Consider the following 15,356-nt stretch of genomic DNA (forward strand, 5'->3'; position numbering starts at 1 on the left):
TCTTAACAATATTAGGGGGGTGGGCAAGGGAAGGACTAGTCCATGTGAAAAATGAGCATAATATTTTAGCTGCAGTTCATTCATTTTCAACTTTGTATTCCTGTTGTTTAAAAAAAAGTGCCTAGACATTCCATTGTTGTGCCCATAACCTAGGTTTAAAGTGCCATTTAGCTCCTAGCTTTCATATCTGTTTCTAACACTGATTGCATGGTGTCCAAAAAGAACCAGGATTTTTTTAGGTGGCATTTTCTGCCATCATCCTTGTATCATTCTAGGCACTGGCTCCCACCAAAGTTCTCTGTGGCAAAGGAGTGGGGCTGAGAAGCTGGAACTTGTTTCAGCCTATGATGGAAGCAGCCTTCCCTTGCTGGCAGTTGCCAGGTAACAGCTCCCACCAAGGTCCTCAGAGACTAGTGAGTGTGGCTGAGCTAGCAACAGGCCTTTTGGGGCAAGGAAGTGAACCTAAGCAGCTGGATCTTGCTCAGCCCCTGGTGGAAGCAATCTTCCCTTGCTGCTGCTTCCCTTCTTCATGTTATTGTATTGTACAATAAGTGATGATCAGAAGTAAACATTTTGAACTGTCTTCTATAGTGTTTAACAAATAGAATGTCATTATCCACCAAATTTAAGCACTTATTGACTTCAGTTAACAATTTAAGCACATAACACCCAGTGAAATTAAAATGCTTAAATTTTGACTGGATCATGCCCATAGATGTTTTTCTTCTTAATGGTCACTACTTTTGTGGCTCAGTAATGTTGGCATCTACAACAGGTGAGGTTCTGTAGAAGAAAGTTTTGGCTTGACAGAGGAATCAGTATCTTATACTATAAAGCTTTGCAAATGCCAGAGAAATAGTATGTTGGATATCATGCGGAGATGGAATGAACTAGGAAATACAATTTTGGCAGTAACATTTAAAATAAAAAATGATGTGTACAAGTGAGACAGGAGCTCTTGTTTACCCCTTCTCATAACACAGGATTAAGAGGGCATCTACTGCTATTGAAAGGCAACAAATTTAAAATGATAAAAGGAAATACTTCACACAGTGCACAATTAACATGTGGAATTCATTATCCTAAGATATTGCTAAGGCCAAGAGTTTAGTAGGTTTGAAAAAAAGGAGCAGACATTTATATGGCTATTGAGACCATCTGTGGCTACATTAGATGGGATGAAAAACTTTTTTTTCTAAGGGATATAAAAATCCTCCTGCTTTAAGGCATAGAATAACAACTTACTGATGGTGGGGATTAGAGAGCAACTTCCCTTTTTGTGCAGGTTCTTTGGTAATTGTCCATTCAAGGATTTTATGCACTTTTCTTTGAATCATGTGGTCCTGGCAGCTGGCAGCAAAGGGATTCTAAATTAGCAGACCTACCATCCATTGTTATAGTGTTCCTAGTAGGATGGGAATTACAAGGGCTGCTATACTGCTGTGGATAAACACTACTATGCGTAATGCACTGTAACATAAGAGTAAATGACAGCATTCCTGAGACTCGTCTGGCTGACTTATAAATGTTACACCTCCAATAGAGATCCAGCAATTCCGCTCTCTTCTCAAAGTGTCCACTTCAATATATGCAGGGGGGGCTGGCTATTATTTACCTGTAACCATTGTTGTGTTGTTTCTCCCCAATTATGCACATGATTTGCTTTTTTTAAAAAACCCAGCCTGAGAGAGCTGATTCACATGCACACAAAATGTCAGGCTGAAATGATCATGTCCCTGTTTGGAGAAACTCTGACTGACATTCAGCTCTGCAATGGGAGGCAGCTGCTCTCTTGAGTATTGTATCAGCCTGTGCTGGATTAAACCAGCTCCAACTATAGTAAGCAAAGTGCACAGGAGGAGACTAAAGACAAGGGAATGATGGTTTATATGAGAAATCTCAAGATCTTTGGAATGTAGGTAAGCTCTCCTGGCGGTAATGTGTGGTGCAATCCTATGCATGCCTACTCAAAAATAAATCCTATTGCTTTAACAAGACTTGCTCATCAGTAACGTGTACCTAGGATTGCAGCCTTAAGAGTACTGTATTAAAAGCATTTCACCCTAAATTATCTGGTAATCCTTATTTCAGTCTGAAAGGTAGGTTAGTTTCATTAGCTTTCCTGCTGCAATTTGGTGCTGGGGTGGAGACTGAGGCAGAGCAAGTTGCTTGCCTGAGGTCACCTAGTAAATTCCTGTCAGAAGCAAAATTCACAATATCTTGTTTTACAGATCAATTTCTGTGATCATACCATTTCTCATCATCTACAGTAACTTCTTGTTTAGTCGTTTAGTCGTGTCCAACTCTTCGTGACCCCATGAACCAGAACACGCCAGGCACTATCTACAGTAATAGCAAACTATTTAAATTTATTTTGGCAGCATTTACTGGTATTCCTCTGTTACTAGTTTTTAACTTCCTCTCTGTAGGACTTCATATCCATGCCTCAAAGTCCTGGGTAAGAATGCAAGTTATTGCCTGGCTCCTAAAAATAGATGGTCCCACATAAGCCTCCCTGGGGAGAGTATTCCACAAGAGGGAAGCCTGTAAGGGTCTATTATTCATGTTGCTACCCTCCTAACCGCTTGTGAATGGGGCACACAGGGAAGGCCTCAAGTGAGAATTTCATGGCTTGGGTCTTTTCGTATAGGGAGAGGTGGTTCTTGAAGTATTGGGGTCCTGAGCTGTGTTGGGCTTTATGGGTCAAAGCTAGCACTCTGAATTGAAGCTGGAAACTAATTGGAGGTCAGTGCAAATGCAGCCAGAATTGGTGTTACATGTTCAGACCACCCTACCCTGGTCAACAATCTGGCTGCAGAATTCAGCACTAGCTGAGGTTTCCAATCTGTTTTCAGTGGCAGTGGCGTAGCATGGGTTGTCAGCACCCGGGGCAAGGAAAGTAATTTGCGCCCCCTAACCCGTGGATTTGCGCCCCCTAACCCTAACCACCAGATGTTGCGCCCGGTGCGGCCGGCCCCCCCTGCACCCCCCACGCTACGCCACTGTTCAATGGCGGCCCCATGTACAACACATTGCAGTAATCCAACCTAGAGGTCAGCGGAGCATAGGCAACAGAAGTTTGGTTATCCATTCAAGGGTGCAGTTGAGCCACCAGTCAAAGCTGATTGAAAGCACTCCATGCCACTGAGGCTACTTCAGCCTCAATCAACAGTACTGGATCCAGAAGTACTGTCAAGCTGTATACCTGATACTTCAGGGGGAGTAGGCCACAGACCATCCATCCAGTCTAGGGAACCAGCTAGTAACAGTGTCTCAGTCTTGCTGGATTAATCTTCAGTTTATTGGCTCTCGTCCAGTTCTTTACTAAGATAAGACACTCATCTTCCACATCTACTGCCACACATCCAGATGTAAAATAGAAGTTTCCAAGGCAGTTTCGATGCCAAAACTAGGCCTAAGCCCTGATTGAACTGGATCTAGAAAAATTAGTTTCAACCAAGAGCCTGGATCTAGCCCACAACTATCCACTCAAAACACATTCCCTAGTAAGGGGAGACTATCAACCAATCAGTAATTAATTAGATTTTCTGAATCCAGGGAAGGTTTTCCAAAGCAGTATCTTACCACCACCACCACCACCACCTTTAAGTAGGCAGGGACCACCCCTTATCACGAGGAAGCATTAATCAGCTCCATAGCCCAATTGTCTGTCCCCTGCTAGTTTTTATCAGTTATGAGAGACAAGTTTCATGGTCACAGGTGGTCGCCCAGACTGAACCAAGCACCTTGTCCACATCCCCAAGCCTTATTAACTGGAACACAAAGAGCACAACAAGGCTAGACAGTGTTCTGGACACCTCTCAATAAGGACTAAGCATGCTCAGTGGCCATGGAAGATCGCAGACTGTAGTTGGTTAATTTGTTTATGTATGCAACAACAGCCGCACGGACTTTATTAGCACAATATTGGAAAGAAGAAGGTGTCCCAACTGAAGAAGACTGGCAAGTTAAACTAATGGAATATGCTGAAATGGCAAAATTGATGATAAAATTAAGAGGAAGAGATGACAATGAATTTAAGGAAGAATGGAAGATGTTTATAGCATATATACAGAAGCAGTGTACACAGGTTAATACATTAGCAGGGTTTTAAGATTACTTGTAATTTTATTATGAATTGATAATAGGTGATTTAAATATGTTACAAATTTAACAATGGACATGAAGTATCTTGATAAATAATAGAACCAAGGAAGAGATTAGAGGGAAGTCAATTTGTTTTGTTTTTGCATTGCTGTTTATTTTTGTTATTTTTGAAAAATCAATAAAATGTAATTTTAAAAAAAGACAGACTGTTGTTGTGGGAGTGGATAATGGAAGAGACACAGGGGAGTATTGCGGAAGAGGGTGTGGCTGCCTAGAAACCTAAACAGGACCACGCTGCACTATGATGTTTTGTTGAAGGTCCCACTTGAGTTTACTATTTCCTTTTGAAAAGAGAAGTATTAACAGAAGTTTTCTAATTGTGTTTATACACTGAAAATAAAAAAAAACTGTAATAATAAAAAACAACCAGCAGAAGTGCTTCTGTGGCTGATGTTTTATGCTGAAGTAGCAAATAAGATCTAGGAAATGTCTTTTTGTAACTGCTACAAACCAGGCTCCAAAGTAGAAAATGGTTTTGTGAGTATTAGTAGTAAAGCTGTAGGTATAAATTAAAAGTGGGAAGCTTAGAGGGATTTTGGGTGGATTGTGTTTGTCTGATTCATGGTGAAAAGGGACTCAGCTCTGGTTCTATGGGGAAGAGTACAGTAGTGACTAATCTGTTTAATCATCTCCAGACTCTTCCTGGAATAGTCTTATTTGTAATGAAGGAGTTGCAGGAAATCCAGGTCTTGTTAACCAAGCAAACAATTAATAGTGGCACTATGTTGGGCTACATGTTGCTAGTTTGATCTGGGTGCGTGGGAATCTCTTTCCTTAACTCTGCAACCCTCAACAATATATTTGCCTTGGTCATTTGCATATAATACTATCTCTATTTTATTGGGAGTCTCATTGAAATAACTGGAATTTACTTCTGAGTAAACATATAATTGGAGGTGTAAATTCATTTACAATGAATTTTGCCTTCCTTTGTCCCAACTCTTTAACCTTCCTCCTAATTTCTTACTCATCCTTCCAGGAAAGAAACTGTAGATTTGGGTGAGTCTGGCCATTGCAATAGAACAGCAGCTGATCTGATCTCATAGAACACACTATCAGTTTCTTGTGTTGATGGAAAAAGAAGATGAGTAACAGGAAAACAAAACTGGTTAATTTATATATATAAATCCATACATTTCAGTTGCAGCCTCTTGTTACATTTAAGGTAATGTTTTATTTTACAGTTAGCAGACAGAATTGAGCATTAGAATGTAAGTTGAAGTGCCCTAACAATTAACCTTCTAATTTAAAAGTAATGGCCACTAAATTATGGGGCATGTCTCCTTCTCCCTTCTCCCTGTAATGGTCCTTTGAAGATGATACTAGCCTGCTATGTGAACAAGCAATAAGGTGTAATTAATCCTTCTCTGAAAATGTAAATCAGAGCTTGGCCTAGGGGACGAGAATGGGTGGTGGCATAGCATTAAAGAAGTAAACTATCTGATGAAAATAATATCCAAACCTACTGTACTTCTGTCCACAAAATAATTATGGCTTATCTCTTGCCATAATGTGTGTGTGTTATGTGGGTGAGTAGTAGTAATAAACTAGTGGAGACCAACAAATGCTTGCGGTGCATGGAAAGATGGGGCATGAGGGAAATGGGGACACTGTGCTTGCACACCCAATTTTGGCATTTTCTCATTATAAATCATGTCCATGCATGTTTCTCCATTAGCCTTTCGCATACCTACAGTACATGCACACCTCCATAGGCAAAGAGTGCTCACACCTATTGACTCATTCCTCAGTTTTATTCCGACTTTCCTTCCCCCCCCTCACTCATCTCTAACTTTTTATTTGTTCTCCTGTTGTCCCAGCATCTCTCTTGCCGTTCCTCTTGTCTATCCCTGCCTAACCATCACTGTCTACTTCCTTCCAGGATATGCTCACACTTTGCAAAAGTGCCTCCAAGATGTTTTCCGTGACCAATTTTAGAACTACTGTTAAAAGCTAGTGTGGGAATACTGGCTGGGGAAGCCTGTGAGATGCTTACAGTGGTAGCAGAAGTGAAAAGGGAGCTGTTTGGACAGAACAGCTGGCTAGCAAGTAACGTCCCCCGTCTTCTTCAAACAGGCTCTCAAGAGTGTCCATGAGACCATCTGAGACCACCATCCTGCCTATGAGACGACCTATGCCTCTCAAAATGATCCACATTATTTGTGCAATATACCGGTAGCCAAAGTTTAAGCTTGGTAACTATGTGGCCAGTCCTGATACAGTGTATCTGAATATATTTCAACACAGAAATAAATGCAAATTAGTATTGTTTCCTCCAGCCCCTCTGGGAGGCAGAACAGTCTGGTGCAGCAACTTGAGGTACCAATTTGCTATGATCTTATTAAGTCACATAAACAGGGTTTGAGGCCTCCTGTCTAAATACTCAGACAGGAGGCCTCAAAGGAAAACGCGAGATAGTTGCAGGCAATGACTCGATAGATGACAGCCTTCATGCTCCACCATAACTACAGCGTTAACAGTAGGGTGTCTTTCTTTTGTGTACATGCTGTATTCCAATTCATGAGATCTAAAATTAATACCCTGGTCATCTATGGCAGTGTTATTTGCAGTGCAGTCTGCGGGTCACATAGTGAATTCTGTTGCCTTTGTAGGGTGCATTTTTAAAAATCGCCACACCTACTGTTGAAAGTAATTAAATGACCCTAAATATCTGTACTTGATTCTGTGTAGAGAGCACAGTTGTATTCTTCTCTGTAGGGTAGAGTGGTGTCATTGTGATTTTTCTGTTCTCTTTCATCCAGACTGTGTTTTCCTTCGTTTTCTCCCTGCAGCATTACTCTCAGAGCAACACACATAATCTCTCTCACCATTCTTGGCTAGCTTTTAGCATCTCCTTTCTTCTCATCCCATGTATCTGCTACTCTGTACCCCATGCAATCCAAATTTTGTCCCAACAGAAGCTGCATTTTGTACCCTGAGTACAATTAACAGATAAAATGATTAAAACAGCAATGCAATTAACCAGAAGAAGAAACCACAAGCAATTCAAATAAATTGTAAATAAGTACGTACAATCAAAAACCAAATCCTTACTCACCAAAAGCTCAAGTAAAGAGAGCAAACTGCCAAAAATATAACAAATGGAACCTGGTGAGCGTCCCTAAAGCCAATGTTCCTTAAATATGGTGCATGCAGAGAAAAGACCCCAGTCATCGTGGGAGAAGAGCCTCAGATTAAGACATTGGCCACAGGCATAGGCAAACTCAGCCCTCCAGATGTTTTAAGACTACAACTCCCATCCTCCCTAGCTAATAGGACCAGTGGTCAGGGATGATGGGAGTTGTAGTCCCAAAACATCTGGAGGGCCGAGTTTGCCTATGCCTGATCTTGGCTGTTGGGCAGGTTTGTGTGGATGAAGACAGTCTTCCAGATACTGTTGTCTCAGACTGGGACAAGGGTAGGTTTCCAGGTGTTATAGGGCTGACATCAGCCCTATCCTGCATTTCCAGTAATCAGGGCTGATGGAAACTAGTGCTGCAACATGTGGAAAACCATAGGTTTCCCATTGCTAATTTATTACTTGATAGGTCAAACTATCACCTTGAATTATTTTGCAAAACAAATTGGAAGACAATGTAGATCTTAAAATACAAATGAAATATGCTTATCGGTGTGTGTACTGATAAATATGGCAGTCTGACTGCCATATTCAGAAACAGATACAGTTTCAAAAAATGCTACTTAATAGGTATTAATGCAAGAATGGAAAGTTATGCCAAAATTTCTTTCTAGAAGGAAATCCATCAGGCTCAAGAAAACAGATGTGCCTAAGTTATTTAAAATATGTACTTTCTCCTTTTAAAATGCTGTAGGTGGCATGCTATTTTAAAATCAAAATAATACTAAAAAAAGAAATACTCAAAACTCTAAAAACAGTATGAAAAACCCAGAAATAAGCTAAATTAAATAAAAATTAAAGAAAACAAGTTTTTCACCAGGTACCTAAATGTTATCATAGGCACCAAGTGAACATCTTGGGACTATGTTCCAGAGAAATGGTGTCACTATAGAAAAGGGCCTGTCTCTGGTTGCCACCCATGTAACTTCAGAAGGCAGGTTTGTATCATCACAAGCAAAGAGTTATATACAGTGGTACCTCTGGTTACATACTTAATTCGTTCCGGAGGTCCGTTCTTAACCTGAAACTGTTCTTAACCTGAAGCACCACTTTAGCTAATAGGGCTTCCCACTGCTGCCACACCACCGCCACACGATTTCTGTTCTCATCCTGAAGCAAAGTTCTTAACCCGAGGTACTGTTTCTGGGTTAGCAGAGTCTGTAACCTGAAGCGTATGTAACCCGAGGTACCACTGTAACCTGAAACCTTAGCAGTGACTTCACAAAGAATAGCTGGAAAGACTGTGCCGCAAGTGGTGCTATCCCTGTAGTGAAATATCATCACACACTTCATCACCATAATGAATATTTTTTCTGAAATTAAAGTTGTCAACTTGATATAGTAATGTGCAAGAATACCTGTAACACTACAAGGGTGTTACTGTTATGTTACTCCAACTGGCATGCATGGCCCATAAGTTCCCAGCATAGGCTTGCTGCCTCTTTTGAAAGGCTATAGCTTCAGTTACTAATGACTGAGCATTGCACTGGGGGTGGGGGTGGGGATAAATAGAGAAAGTGCTACATATGGAGTCAGAAGTTGTAAGACTTTTCTTCCCTTTTCTTTTTTTTTTTTTTTTTGCAAGTGTATTGGGGTAGAGATTATAAGGCAGTTGGGTGTTTTTTTCATGTAACCACTCCCTCCTTTTTATTTTATATGTTTTTTAAAACCACAAATTGGCCTATACATGAAACACAAAGTTGTATCATGTATTTTGAATTTTAAAAATGTCTTAATTCCAGAAGGACAAGCTGCTTCCAGGTTAACATACAGTTATGTTCCTATAATACTCAGATATGCAAAACGGATGGCTGAAATTTGAAAAGAAGATGAAGGAAGTGAGAGTTTTTTTAGATCTGAGGCATAGTGAACTCATAATCCATGCAATTTAGAACCAATTTAAAAAACATTTATTCCTCATTACATTAATCTTGAAGTTAATCATATTGCAGAAAGGAGATGACCGTTATTCAGCAGGTAGTGGTTAGTGATTATTAGGTAGCATCCTTGGAGTGCCATCCTAGTCAACTGACTTGAATAACTGTGGAATTAATATAGTACATTCTGCCAAAGGCTGGCATTTGAGAGGCTTTGCTTACTCCTAATTGTTTTGGGGTGTGGGTGTAGGGTACAATTAAACAGGACTTCCTAGTGAAGTTAAATAGACAATCCCCTTCTCTTATACTTAGGGATGGCTAACTTGTGACCCTCCAGATCTTGTCTGACTACAACAGCCATCATCATTTTCCCCATATGAACCAACCTGGACCCTTCTTCATATACCTCCTCTATAAGAGGTTGGCAACACAAGAAAGGGCCTTTTCTGCAGTGGCTCCTCGCTTGTGGAATACCCTCCCCAAGGAGGGTCACCTGGTGCCTTTAGGTACCAGGCAAAAGCAATCCTCTTCTCACAGGTCTTTGGCTAATTAAACAATCTATGGCCTTTTAAACTCCGGGGGGGGGTGTTTGTTTTTTATTATGATATGCATTTTTGTGTTTTATGTTGTAAATCACCCTGTGATCTTCAGATGAAGGCAGTATAGAAATGTTAATCATCATCATCACTGACCACTGGCCTTGCTGGCTGGGAATAATGGAGGGCTTCAGATTCCTCAGAGCTATCTTACTGAAACACAGGAGGGTAAATGACTTTTATATGCTAATCCCTGCAGCAATACATATTTGCATCTTAAAACAAAACACAGGTGCAAATTTTATTCAGACTTAAATTTTTAAAAATCAAGTAAAGCTCATACAAGCAATCAGCAAGAGGACAACTAGATGAGATGGCAGGAGATCCATAATCAGATCTCCTGCACTTTTCTAAAAGCTTAAAAGCAGCCGCAGAGACCAGGGAGCAAATTGGGTTGGGGTCATGAGGCTGAGGGGGAAGTGATTAACCCTTTTTCAAATGCTGTTTTTCTTCTCTAAATCCCCCACCCCTGAAGCTATTATTTGCTTCTCAGGGACAAACATGCAAGTACCATATGGGTCCATTGGATATTGAAGAAGAATCACACCTACTCTTAGACTCCAATTTCACAGGCTATTTAGAAAAAATACTCTGTGCACTGACTACCATCAGTTGAACCCTGGCAGGTTGGAACAAGGACCCATCTAATCCAACATCCTGTTTCCTACGTGACCTACTACAGTGGTACCTCAGGTTACATACGCTTCAGGTTACATACACTTCAGGTTACAGACTCCGCTAACCCAGAAATATTGCTTCAGGTTAAGAACTTTGCTTCAGGATGAGAACAGAAATCATGCTCCGGCGGCACAACGGCAGCAGGAGGCCCCATTAGCTAAAGTGGTGCTTCAGGTTAAGAACAGTTTCAGGTCAAGTACAGACCTTCGGAACGAATTAAGTACATAACCTTAGTTACCACTGTAGATGCCTTTGGGAAGCCCACAAGCAGGACATAAGGCAGCAGTGCTCTCTAAACACAACCCAACTCATTGCAACTGGTATTCCGTAGCATATTGCCTATGAATATAGAAGAGTGATATGTTGGGCAGTGTGTGAAACTTGTAGAAACTCAAATTGGCCAAACAGTTGCAATGTCTGTAATTAAATCTGTACACACATGCTCATAGTAGTAGTAATTAGAGCTTTCATTTTAGAGCTTTCATTTCACTATTAGAGCTTTCATTTCACTACAGAGCTTTCATTTTATGGCCCAAAGGGACCTGGCAATATTATGCAAGCTGGTCTTCTGAAAGTTGGGTTTTTCAATACCTGGTATTTGCTGGTTTTCTTTTTCCCATTCCAAATAGCATTTTGCATCAGCTCTGTGCACAAGCCATAGCACAATAACTGCTGACCATAACTAGCTTCAGTAGCAGGCTCCTGCTTAGCATATCTTTTATTCGGATGCTTGGTCCACAGAAAAGTTGAGGATTTAAGCCTCCCTTTTCTCTGCCTGCTTGTCCATCCCTTATTAATTAACTCTTCAGTCTACAGTCTTTTCCCAGCATGCTTGCCTTGCCTCTCCTTTAAGTCAGAGAGACAAAACCAGCTGCAGCCCCAAGGTGGTCTCCGACTGTTACAATCTGTGCTCCTTTCTGGCAGTTATTTAGTGCCCCTTTTGGGTTGTTCCCCCTCCCTGCTTTGCCTTTTCCTTTGTCTCGTTTTCTATAAGGTGCCATCTAGGTTTTCCCTAGAGTTCTCTTACCCCATGTCATTACTTAGCCTGTAAGATCTGCAAGGATCTCTGCCTGCAAGCCTCGGGATCTGTGATTGGGGCGGGGGTTGCAAAAAGAGAGAGGAGCTAATCAATTCAGAAAATCATTTGGGTGGCAACCTCACTTGACAGCCTATTTTCTTCCTTTCCACTTAGATATCAAGCTGGCTGAGAAGGGCTCTGGGGAACAAGGGAGGCGGCAAGAGCTGCTTCTCTGTAAGCACATCTGTGTCTTTCATCAGCTGGGCTCAGGGAATAACCACTATTGGGGGGGGGCAGGGAGTGGAGAGAATCTTTGGAATGGATAGGCTAAAGCTGTTCCCTCTGTTTAAGTCTGATGAGTTCCTGCCCAGTAGGGGGGTGGTTATGATAGGCTTTTCTCCAACTTATATTGGTGAAAAAGTCAATGTATTATCAATCATCAGTATTTTATTAAAATTTTGTCCTGTTCTCCCCCTCCCCCATGAACTCAAGGCAATGTGCAAGGGCATTGCTAGATATTGACAAGATTTATATAATATTGGATTGCAAGAATACCTCTTAAGAGGTTTATAAAAATAAAGGATTAAAATTCTTGATAAAAAGCAGTTAAAAACATTCAAATCAACAGTAGCTAAAAAGAGAGAAAACACATGTAACTTCCACATGTCTAGACACGCTTGCCTACATAACAATGTTTTAAGTGAGGGCCAAAAAAATAGAGTGAAGGTGCCTGCCAGATGTCAATAGGCAGGAAGCTGCAAAGTGTAGGAGCTACTTGTGGGAGGACACTTGCCTGACATGGACAACCTTCTAACAACTGTCCTGGCGCTATTCATGCTTCTCCAATAGACCACGACAGTAAGCTCTGTGGCAGAGCAGGGTTTGTCCTGTTCTCCCTAGTGTAAGTACAGTCATACCTCGGGTTGAATGTGCTTCAGGATGAGCACGTTCGAGTTGCGCTCCACGGCAACCTTGAAGTACTTCCGGGTTTCGCCGCTTGAGCATGCGCAGACGCTCAAAATGATGTCATGCGCATGCGCACAAGTGGCGAAAAGCAACGCGCGCATGCGCAGACGTGCCATCGCTGGTTACGTTTGCTTCTAGATGCGAACGGGGCTCTGGAACAGATCCTGTTTGCATCTGGAGGTACCACTGTACTTTAAATCAGCACACTATACTGGCTCTCACTGCTTGTGCAACACACTTACATCCTAAGCTTTCAACTGAAACGGCCCTTACAGCAACAGTTAAAATGCAACTTACCATGAGAACCAAAGATGATTTTGAGGAAACTTGGTATATGTTATTTCAGTACATTAGAAGAGAGAGTACAATTATTAAACCACCAGCAATTCAGGTCTCTCTCTGGAAATAAATGTTAAGATAAGAATAGACAACAATGCTCAACAATCAACTATCCAAAATTCAGCACATGAACTTCACTGTTACTTGCCTTTTTTTGGAGCTAAATATATGCACATGGAATATTTTGGAGAGAGGGAAGAGATGGGAATTTTTGTTACACATTGTATATACTTGTGCTTTTGTAATTTTTTAAAAATCAAAAGTAAATATGATTTAAAAATGCAATTTAACATAAATTAATACCGTAATACAGGAGAGCATACAGCCACAAAATGGAGTCAGAAATAGGATGAAATTTAAATGCCTGTTTTAAAAAGTCAAGTTAAAGGTCAGCAAAGAAGTGGTCAAGTGGGCTTCTCTAGGGAGCAAATTGCACAACAGTGTTGCGGCCATACATTAAGTGTGTATACATTAAGCTCTGTTAACACCTGATATTGGGGAAAGAAGAAGACAAAAGGTAAACAGAATTAAAGTACCCTCATGTTTGTTAATATAGGAGTGAAAATAACTAAGGCTGAAATGCTGTGCACACTTACTTGAGAGTAGGCCACACTGAAATTAGTGGCATAGGCTTCTGAGTAAACACACATAGGATCAGGCTGCATGAGTACATATCATGTATCTGTTAATATGGCAGTGTCTGTTATGTACTGTACTAGATTGGACAAAATATCCATCTGCAAAACTAAAAGCAATCCTGTTTTTATTTTGGCTTGGAGGCTACTTTAAAGCTTAATTCATATTTAGGCATGTAAAAGCAATAGAATGTTGTGATGCTATGGCCCATGGGAACAAACAATTCCGTCACATCTGGAGAACCTTGTGCCTTGCATTAATTGCTCCCTTTGGAGACTAGGAGCCTATATGCATACAAGGTCATCATTTGGCTGACTGACAGGGAAGTGTCAAGTTTATGTGGGCTAAGCCTTTTCTGCTTTGCGCAGATGAGGCGTTGAATGTGTCATTTTAACGATATTGGTTTGAGTGCTCTGCTGGGTGCAAGCACCATTTGTTTCAATGAGGCTGGACGCTGCAAAGTATTTTGAGGATCAGGCTGGCCATCTGTTCTCAAAAATCCACTTGGTAATAATGTAATCCTTACCATGTGCTACATAAACGAAGGGCATATCTACACCATAAATTTCAGTAGATTTTACTGTTATTCCTTCCAACATACACTGGACACTCTGGGAATTATAGTTCTGTAAGAGAAAGCTAACCCAGTATTCTCAGCACCTCAGCAAACTATAATTTCTTTGAATATTTTTATAATTAATGAGGAATCAAACCAATATTGGTCTGCAGGATAGATATACCTGTGTGGATAATGTCTATTCTATCATTTATGTAGGTTGATATTTGCAAGACACCTCAACAGAAGTACAACCACTAGACCTGCTACTGAAATCCACTACATCCTGGTTTGGGGGAGCAGTTAAGGAGGCTGCCTTTACAAAGATATATATTACAATTTTACAGTGCCAACAGCCCCCCCCCCAGTGGTTAGCAGAGAATGCAAACAGATATGGATTAGGTAGAGTACAGAAAATACATTTCATCAAATCCAAACTGTTACTCATGGAGATCCAGAATTTGAAGCTTACAAAATACCAGAGATGACCAGAAAGTGCTTTACTAACCACTGAGTGAATTAGAAGGCCTAATAATGAACGGTTGTATCACAGTCTATGTAATAGACAATACAGCTCAATTTAAGGCAGCTGAATTTCTGCCACATCACCACTAGTCCATTTTTTCCTTCAAACAAGCAGAGAGGCAAAGAGGGCAATAAGGACTGCAAATAAAATCTTGAGATAGAACAACTCACATATTGCTCTTTTAAGCTACAGGCCAACATCACTAATAGCCAGGAGAGTGCTATATTAAGGAGAAAACTTAGATATGAATCTTATTTCAGAATGACCTGACCTGGAATAAGTACCTTTCCAATTATCAAGCTAAACTAAAGTAGGATTTCTGTAACTGGCAATTCAGTGAGAACTACCGCATTTAGAGCCAGGAGAGAGCACAGCTGTCAACCTTCCCTTTTTTTGCGGGAAATTCCCTTATTCCAGCGCCATTTCCCGCTGCTTCCCACTGCTATCCCGGATTGTTAGATATCCCGTAGACTGTCCTCGGGACAGGTGAGACTGCTGATCCCTTATTTTCAAATCTGAAAATTGACAGCTATGGGAGAGAGAGAGACAGAGAGAGAGAGAGACAGAGAGAGAGAGAGAGAGAGAGAGAGAGAGAGAGAGAGAGAGAGAGAGAATATATCAAATTTGGTGGAAATGGGACTGGTAAATTCCAGCTTTTAGCACAAGGGAAAAATGAAACAGAGATAATATTTTGCACAGGTAAAATCTGGAATACTTAACAGAAATGATTGACATCATTTTCCTATTCCTGAGAAAGTACCATCACCAAGTGGTACCTGAAAAACTAAGCTCAGTTACTAAGATTCTGCCAGTTATTTTACTAGTCAGATTATCACTTGCATTGCTTGAGTTATTTGG

The 15,356-nt window shown here is 40.8% G+C and overlaps 1 protein-coding gene and 1 long non-coding RNA gene across 3 annotated transcripts in view; one reads left to right on the forward strand and one right to left on the reverse strand.

Moving 5' to 3' along the window:
* CECR2 (CECR2 histone acetyl-lysine reader) overlaps positions 1-5,236 on the reverse strand; it is a 131,974-nt gene extending 126,738 nt beyond the window's left edge. Inside the window, exon 1 of the mRNA XM_081879630.1 lies at positions 5,156-5,236. The gene's annotated coding sequence lies outside the window, so the exon portion shown is untranslated. The remainder of the gene's footprint in view (positions 1-5,155) is intronic.
* Positions 536-14,566, forward strand: LOC309352061. Of its 2 annotated transcripts, none has more exons than XR_014161074.1 (4): positions 536-2,348; positions 5,147-5,332; positions 11,650-11,709; positions 14,192-14,566. It is a non-coding gene; the product is annotated as an uncharacterized lncRNA (long non-coding RNA). The 2 variants fall into 2 exon arrangements; XR_014161075.1 differs by lacking the exon at positions 536-2,348 and adding an exon at positions 3,014-4,082.
* The last annotated feature ends 790 nt before the right edge of the window (positions 14,567-15,356 follow it).

This window comes from Podarcis erhardii, assembly GCF_964252035.2.
Source record: "Podarcis erhardii genome assembly, chromosome: 10".
NCBI classification, from domain to species: Eukaryota; Metazoa; Chordata; class Lepidosauria; order Squamata; family Lacertidae; genus Podarcis; species Podarcis erhardii.